The 9,668-nt window shown below is 33.7% G+C and overlaps 1 protein-coding gene across 1 annotated transcript in view; it reads right to left on the reverse strand.

Annotated features, from left to right (window-relative positions):
• LOC105457741 overlaps positions 1 to 9,114 on the reverse strand; it is a 53,230-nt gene extending 44,116 nt beyond the window's left edge. The window contains exon 1 of the mRNA XM_011702576.1: positions 8,768 to 9,114. The gene's annotated coding sequence lies outside the window, so the exon portion shown is untranslated. The remainder of the gene's footprint in view (positions 1 to 8,767) is intronic.
• Between the last annotated feature and the right edge of the window lie 554 nt (positions 9,115 to 9,668).

The following is a 9,668-nucleotide window of genomic DNA, read 5'->3' on the forward strand; positions in this document are numbered from 1 at the left end:
CGTATTCAATGGTACAGCGCTTGTGGGGGCAGGTAGTGTGGACCAAACTGAACAAAAAAGTCCTCTACCATTTTGCGATCTTCGCAATAGTTATCGAGATACTAATCATTTTAAAAAAAGAAAAAATTTTACATAATGGCCAAGTTTTTGCTTCACTATGATTTGACTTTGATCATTTTAATAACTTTAAGTCTATTTTACGAAACTTAAAGTTATTTGGAAAAACAATAGCATTAAACTTTTGCTGCATATAATTTTGAATAATTTAAACAATTTATTAAAAAAATATTTTTCTGGTTTGGAATAAAATATTTTTGTCTTTATGTTTAATCAAATACTTGACGATTTGTATGATCTCATATTTGTTTTTGGACAACTTTTATTCGTTAAAATAATATTTTTGGTTTAGATAAGATGTAGCTAATGTACGATACACTAGTACAAACTTGGCGTAAATCTTTTTTTTAAAGATTAGTATCTCGATTATCTCGATAACTATTGCGAAGATTGCAAAATGGTAGAGGGCTTTTTTGTTTAGTTTGGTCCACACTATCTGCCCACAAGCGCTGTACCATTGAGTACGAGACACCCTGTATATATATATATATACATATATACATAGGTCAAAAAGCACGGGTGACTCATGTATTTTTGTTTGTATTTGTGTTTATTTAAATAATATGTATTTCATAATGATTAAAAAAATTATTATTATTATAATATAAAAAAGGAAATCTAATAATGCATCATATATTATGTATTATGTCCATGCATGATATCAGAAATTATTTTATGTTTCTTTTTATAGCTAAAGTATTAAATAGCCTGAACAAAAAGTTCAGCGTGACTCGGTGATTCACACGGAACGCGTTAATTTGACTTTAACGTAATTCGTATGGCGAAACAAATTGCAAGCTGCTAATTCGAGTTATTCCATTATCAACTATTCTATAGCTTTAATCGAATATTTTGTGGTGATAATATCTAATTTCCTTACTTTTAATATGGCGTGTAGCAGAACTGAATAGAACTGACAAGTCAACTACTATAATTAAGTAATTTAGAGATTTGATCTAATATCTTTTCTCATTTTTATCGGCATTTTACTTGCTTAATGAATGCAGTTTTGTAATCCTCTTTAGATTTCTTGCAATTTGATGTTGCGTTATTTATTTTTTCGTTATATCTTTCCAGAAACTGTGACAAATTACATAACGGTACTGCAAGATATTAATCATCACTCACTGTGAGTGGCAAAGCGTTAATTATCTATTATCATGCGAAAGAGCGTAGATTTAAAATTTTTAATAAAACTTACACAAATAGTTGCACATTTCAGGAGTTCCAAATAAAAGTACCATATTGTGTTGTATTTTTAAAGGCAAGGACTCGTTCTTTATTCTCAAGGCGTTTCGATTATACGTATTTGGACTTGGTCGCAAACAGCATGCGTTTCCTCGGAAATCAATAAAAAGGAAATGGCAATTTGGTCTCGCGTGGTCTCGCTAATTATAGTCATGGAGGTTTTGACCAAAGATGGAAAAACCTTGACCTGAGAATGGACGATCGGTTCATATAGAACGCCCATAAAAGCGCAAAGCCTGATATGCGATTTGCATTTGATAGACTATAAAGGGGAATGTGAAGGGAATGATTATACACGTGTTCACAGGATCCCGCTGCGTCCATCAGGATCACAAAACTGCGGCGAACAACGCGCTTGTACAATGCACGTTACAGTGTATATTGTAAAATTAAGCTGAGTTAAAAAAAGAAAAAGAGACGGAAGAGACATAGAGTTCTAATGACTTTGACTTTTATTATCTTCGACAGTATAATCCAATCGAGGTTTCAAATGTAATTCTCCTTTTGTTTTTCCTCAACGAGCTCTATCGAAGCTTTGAATTCTGTATATTTATTACCTATTTACGTCAGTGTTGTCTAACTACTTTTTACCTATAAACATATACTGCGTATATTAGAACGAGAATTAAACGAAAATTATAATTTTTTTAAAATAATAGAGACTAAAAAATATAATTGTAAAATTGTACGAATTTTCGTGTCATATCTCTTGAAATTCTTTGTGACAAACACTGTAAAAAAATTATATATAAAATTACAACAATCCATTATTAAAGATACATTTTTACACACCTTTGTAAGTAAAGTTCCAACTTATGAATAAAATTAATATTTTTCTTTATGGCAGTTAAATAATTTGCAAAAGTAAATTTACAATTGAAGTTGAATTTAAGTTTATAAAAATATTTACATAATACGACTTCAATTTTTACTAACATTATTCAACATGTAATAATACTATTCCTAATTGTCTACGTAAGAGCTTCGAATTTTAAGTATAAGTCGCGAACGAATTACATACATTTAAAAAAAAGTGTATATTTAAATATAATATATAACACAAATTATAAAATATACTTATTACTGTTTTTGTAATTTTCTAATATAAAGATATATGTACGTATTTAAAAAAATATAAAGATCTATTTTATTATAATATAATAGTCTAATTATATTAGAACTAATATAAAGATCAAATATGAAGAATATTTACATAATTGCAAGTTAAAATACTAATTTTTTGTAAAAATGCACATTTTTATACATATTTCCATTAAAAATTGTGTAATTTTTACACGTATTATTTACTAAAGTTTACATACTTTTTTTACAATAAAATACCGCGGAAAAATCATAATTTTACAATCATCGGATGAAATCACGGAAAAATGTGTGCATCTGTCGATAGGCTTAATAGTCCGCAATCTTGCGTTTGCATCTCCCTCACGTGCGTTTTGATTCGCGTCGGCAGCTTCTTCCGTTTCTACGAACGCGGAAGCGCTCTGCTTGATGCGTTATATGTATGTTACTTTGCACGTATATACATTGCGGCGTCTCGCGGAAAACAGAAATCCAATACGCGGTAATTTCGAAACCAGAGGTATTTCGGAGTGCTTTATTACTACATACGGGAATTGAGAATCGCTTACGGCAACTCGCAAACGACGGAAGATGAAACCGGGTGCACTCACGAGAGATATCGTCACGAAACGGTCAAAGCGAACAAGAACGATGTGGAATTGACTAGCGACCTAGATCTTCTTTGCATATGTCGTCGTGCTACCTGCTCTTCCTCTGGCGACTTCTTTCTCCTTACAAAGCGATCACCATGTGTTCTGTCTTCATTCCAGCTATGTGTACCACTTATTCGATACATGCGTAACGAGCCAGCCGGCAATCATTCCGACAAATGCACGACTTCTTTCCGTTACGTATACAACAGATAGAATTTACGCACATGAAATTTATGGAGTTTAAAGACTGTGTTAATTTTCTCGCTGTAAACAAAAATGCTTCGTTGATGTATTATACGAAAAGGTTTCTACATCTTTCGAATCGTACGGCATTATATAGAAGCTTTGTTTATATTATATCATAAATTTATTTTTACTTTTCTGAGCTACAATATATCCCAGCAAAGACAGATAATAACTGCAATATTGCAACAACATTGTAACATTAACAATGTAAAAATCAAGTTCCTTGTAATAACAATAAAAAATGTAATGCCACACTAACGAGCATTTTATATAACGAGGATGACAGCGTTTATTAATTTTGTAATATAAAATTTAAGAAGCGGTTCATGTTTCAACTTAACTTAGTCTTCTTCAGCCGCAAAATAATTAATAAAAGGAAACGCAAGTCACATATTCGGTACCGCAATAAAAATTAATAAATATAATAATATAAATATAAAGGAGCCAGAATCACATAGTTAATGTTAAAACCAATAAATGAAACATATAAAATTATAGTCAAAACAGTCAAATGATAATTTTATATATGTTTCATTAATTTATTGGTTTTAACATTGACTATGTGATTCTGGCTTCCTTTATATTTATATTACTATATTTATTAATTTTTATTGCGATACCGAATATGTGACTTATGTTTCCTTTTATCAATTGTTTTGCGGCTGAAGAAGACTAAGTTGAAACATGTACTGCTTCTTAAAATTTTATATTACAAGATTAATTAAACGCTGTCATCCTCGTTATAAAGTGCTCATTAGTCTGGCCTTCATTAAATTTTTTAACATTGTAACATTTTTGCAATATAGCTGGAATGTTGCTGCAGCATTGCTGTTATAATCTGTGTTTGCTGGGATGGTATCATTCCATAAATAAGTATGAGAAATGGAATGTGTGGAAAATTAGAACAATTATTTTAAGATATGTTTTTAGAGTGCGGTGAATTTTCATATCGCCTGCTTTTACAGATTTCACCGTCGCATTTTAGACAGCTCATAATCATCGTTGTTCCGATTCTACTTACCTAAAGCTACTTTCACAAAGTACTACTAAGTATTAGAATACAGACTTTGCGGGATAATCGTAACGTTCACACCCGTCATTCATATTATGCAGATTTATTGTTGAAGAACGACAGAAGCAAAGTTTATGCTATATAATGTTAAACATATTTCATTATTAATTCTTATAACGCGCAACTTCTTCGAAATACGTACGCACGCGCAAATCAATTATGTATTATTAATATTGCAGAGCATGGAGAAGAGAGAACAATGAAATTGCTCATTATAATAAAATATGAACATTCTGCGAACGTTATTCAGCGTTGCCATGTCCAAACGTGTCTTCTGTCGGAACAATAACCATGAAAATTTTACGTTCAGTCCGCGCATATCATGCAATTACGCGTAATTATCTCGCACGACAAATTAACTAATTAACTTTTACACGGTTATCTGAATGAGAAAAAAACGAATAAGCATAGCAAACGAATAGTCATCTTAAGTATGCATTTTTCTCCCGTTTTCTGATTTCAAGTTTGTCATAAAGAACTGATAAAGATTAAAACAAACCGACCATAATATCTTTCTTTCTCTCTCTTACCTCTCCTCTCCTGCGAGCCGCGATTTCGCGATTTTGTTTAACGAATTCAGTGGCATTCATGCGTTCACCAAACGGGTTCATTACGATATTAATTGCGCGCGCTTTCACAACCGCGGCGAATTGTGAACGCCGCGTCGTAAACGAACAATTCCACACGCATCCATCACACAAGCGCTTCTCCCGTGAGAATGAAGGCGTAGCGGCTCCGCGCCGCAGCGCGTCTGCATCGCCATGATCCGGAACCAGTCTCTGGACTACGAGGAAAAAGAAACAGGTAGGCGCGGACACACGTTCTTCCTCAGAATTTAGATTGGCTTTCCTCGAAAGAAGTTCGAGAAATCCTTGTTTCCGTTATCGGGGAGACCGTAGGAAAAAAGATGACTGGTGGACTCTTGTATCTGTCTGCATCTTTCGTCATGTGGCTGGTTTTTATGCGATTTACAATAATATTGAATCAGTAATACTGATAGTATATGCATCAATATTTTTATAATCTTTTACGATCGGTATTATTGATAATTATTATAAACACTTCCTAAAAAGTATATATATTTCATTACATATTTTTTATATGTATATGTATATAAAGAAACATGTATCATTCTTTGGTCATACGTTTGAAATGTTCAATTCAATTTTATGGATATCGATGAATTTTATACATATCGACAACCATAAAGCGACTGCATTTATTTGCGGATCAGATCTGACAAATTTTAATTCAGAGATGATATATATAACGATAAAATTATTTATTTATAGTACGGCACTGAAGATGATCGCCTTGTAGGTCAAAACAGTTGCGATCAGTTATGCTACATAATTTGTTTCTTAATATTATTATAAGCATTGTCATCTAATTCGGTTTATTAGTCCTCTTTGTGTTTGTTTTTTTATTTATTATTGATAATGTTTTAGTTTTATATACTTATGCTATGCTGATGGAAATACTGACATGCCTTTTTTTACAGATCTCACACAGTCAATAATATTGTCAGTATTTGTTGGTAATAGTATTATTAACCGCATTAATTAAAGGAAATGTTATTTTTATCGGGCCGAACAATTTCGAAGATTCATGAATCACGAATAGATAACAAACTTTTGAATAGCTAATTTTTATTGAAATTTTTTAACAGAAATTACATTCGATAAAATTATGTTTGATATATTAAAAATAGAAAACAACTATCAGCAATCTTCGTATAAGAAAACTATCGGATTAATATCCTATATATCTTCAGAAATCTTTACTTCTCTTGTATTTACTTCTGCTCGCTAGAAACTTTTTGAAATATATCAAACTTTCTTTGAAGAGATGCCAGGATTATATTTAAGTAATATTATATCGAAAGCTATTAATTATATCGAAATTCTAAAAGTATAACTAACTTTGCCGAGATAGCAGCCAGCAAATTATATGCATCGGGCCGTTGACCTATTCGACAATGTCGTATCTCGATGGAAGCTAAATCGTTTGCAGGATGTTAAGATCGATCATGGTAAAGTACTTATGCACATGCCGGCTCACGTGAGCGACGAGGCCAGACAATCAGCAGCTGGCGTGGCTGCCGCCTTTGCCGTTTTTACACTTAGAATGCCAAGAATATACCTGCCATCCGTCCACTGGCGTTGTCCTCTTTGGTGTATTACACATCGAATTTATCAATGTACCATGAGCAACTGCTTACGAGTCTGTGAGGCACCCGATAACATCGCGAATTCGTCGCCCCGTCACGAATTTTACGGTCTAATTTTAGATTTCTGCCCGGTTTGCTGTTGCTTGATTTTATTTATGATTATCTCGTAATATTGGCTCTTTATCATTACGGAGTCTTTCGGTCACGAGATGAACTAAAAAGTCATCGCTTCGAAGGAAATTGATAATCTAATCCGATAATAGTTCATATATCAATAAAGGATTTAGAAAAAACTTCAGATTTAAAATTTCACACTTTGCAGTATTTTTAAAAATAAATTCTTCAATCTCTTATTTAATTTTATACCTTTCAGTGATTTCTATCTTCATCTCGAACTTAACGAATATCTCGTTACGTCGAATTAATTAATTCAGGATTCATTCCTAGTCAGGAATATTTCTGCGCGCGCTTTATTTACATTAATCTCCCTCTCTCATTTGCATTTCTTTATTTTCATATTTCTCATTCCATGTATCTTTAGTTCCCGTTTTGAACCCGGCATGTAAGATCTGACAGGATTCGTGTGCGCTAATTTCGCATTTTGCACGTCCTTGGCGAGGTGCTTAATGACGATTAACAACTGGCGGAATAGCATCGGAAGACACGTGTTTTTCAGCAACATTGCAGCCTCTTTTCCCTGAATCTTTTTCGCGATCAACGAGACTGAGCAGATTGCGGTGATCAAATAACAATCGACGAACTCGATCGTACGTACATGCTTTTTGATACGTTTTACCGTATTCGCTGCGTCGTTTGCGCGCAACGTCCATACCGTTACGTTCGTTTGTAGGAAAAGTGCATTGTCCGGCGGTTTCGAAAAGCAGGTTTCAGGTAAAGTATGCGTGGATATTTTATTGACAAAAGTTTTCCGCGAGCTCTTCAAACGGAATTTCATTGACATTGACGAAATCGAAAAATGCTACAAGAACGAATCGAGAAGTCTGTTCAATTCAATTTCTCTTACTACACTTCGTCTTACTTTTCTTCTTTTCCTTCCATAAACTCTAAATATAAATCTATTTCATTTATGCAAAGGTATCCGATGCGTAAAGCAGTTAAAACGGATAGCCGACAGATTTAGATCGCGACAGTTCTTGGTGGACAAAATGCAACTGTGTTGCGATATACACTGTGTTGCATGATGCAGGAAAATGCACTCGACAACAAGATGTTATATATAAAGTGGAATTATTAAAACACATTCGGCCAACCAGATATTGTTAGCGCGCTCACTTTGTTTTCTAATTTTATTGCGACTAATCAGATTAGACTTGCAAATTTTTGCACAAATCTGAGTTTGAAAATTTTGTACGAATTACAATTATAAAGAAATAAGCATGAAGCAAAATATGCAACCATAAAAGAAAATAAATATGAATTTATAATTTAATTTATATTTTTTAATGATTGTTTTTAAGTATAATTCATTAAATATTGCTAGCACGTATATATATCGTAAAATTTCCAATTTTTTAAATATTTTTCTACTCGCACAAAAAAATATGTTTTCAAAGCTTAAAGAAGTCATCAAAGTCAATCATGTTTGAAAGACGATCCAATAATAATATAGGAGTTTCAAAAAGTTTGAATGAGATCAATGGTTCACTAACCAAGACACTGCGAAAAATAAGAAAAAAGCAATATCCTAAACCGAGCTCTAATATTTTTATTAATTTTCTATTCTTATGCTTTTTCACGTGATTTCTAACATGTTAATAAAAAAAATTATAAATTAATGGTTATTTATTTCTTTTTCTTTAGCTTACGAAATATTATTAATATGATGTAAATGTCGCATATATTCAGGATTATTCTTTTTATAGCAACATTTTCCATACTTTCTTGTAATTTTTCCTTCTCTCCGAACGTATACCTATCTCATTTAATATGTAGAAAGTGGTAAGAAAGTGCAGCGCCGAGATTAAATCTGTAATTTACGAATACATTTAATGCTAACTAAAAATACATTGCGATTTTCCGAATGTTCTTCAAGAAGCTGTGTTATTCGAGTCACCAGATATAAGTTATTAAAGTTATTCAATTTCGGATATCGATCAGATTTTCGGCGAGATACCCTGCCGCATACACATATACATATACTTCGTTTTCGGAGATAGTTACCTTACAAGTATCCGTGATGGTCATGAGGATATGGTGAAGTCGCATAACGCGTGATATCTTTGAGTGCACGAAGGCGCGGAACATGTCTATCACCCGGCCGCACAAAGCGAGACACACGAACGTTTAATCGATGTATAAAAATCGCGCCTCGTCCAATCGCGATGATAATCACAACAAACGGTTAAACAGTTTCGCGAGAGAAAGAAAGGAAAAGAGAGAAACAGACGAGAAACGAGGAATCCACGGTGACGAAGGGAACGCCGAGAAAAAGATCCGTCTCGCGACGATGCCGTCCGAAAACTCGTGGTAGGTAGCGTGGTCGTGCGGTGTGCGCTTGTGATGCGGCCGTCACGGTTTACTCCCACTATCGCCATCGCAATTGCCGCCGCGCCGCTGTTGCCGCCGCTGCCGCCATCGCGCCGCCGCCGTCGCCACCGCTGCCGCCACTAGCCGTAAGCCGCCGCCACCAGCCGCTGCTGTCGGCTGTCGCCGTCGCGCTGAAAGTTAATTATCACGAAGAAGAAATCCTTCGTGTTTGACCTTTAGAGTTCGTATCGCTAGCGCCTGCAATGTACAGTCGTGCGGACATATCGATTGCGACACTTTTTTTCATAGGTTTTTAGTATATATTTAATATATATATATATAACATATATATTTTATAGATAATAATATTTTGCAAATACGAATGAAGGTGTCTATCTTTAGTTTAGGGACAGTAGGTACACCATTCGTGGTTTGCATTTGCAAAATATTAGTGCGTCTCAAAACCTATGTAAAAAAAATGTCGCAATCGATATGTCCACGACTGTACACATGCCTCTGATTGAATCTTGTAATAAATTAAATAAATAAGAAGGCCAAGAAAGGAGTACATAATAAAAAAGATGTAAAAATTAAA

The sequence above is a fragment of the Wasmannia auropunctata genome, unplaced genomic scaffold (assembly GCF_000956235.1).
Source record: "Wasmannia auropunctata unplaced genomic scaffold, wasmannia.A_1.0 LD335086.1, whole genome shotgun sequence".
Taxonomy (NCBI): Eukaryota; Metazoa; Arthropoda; class Insecta; order Hymenoptera; family Formicidae; genus Wasmannia; species Wasmannia auropunctata.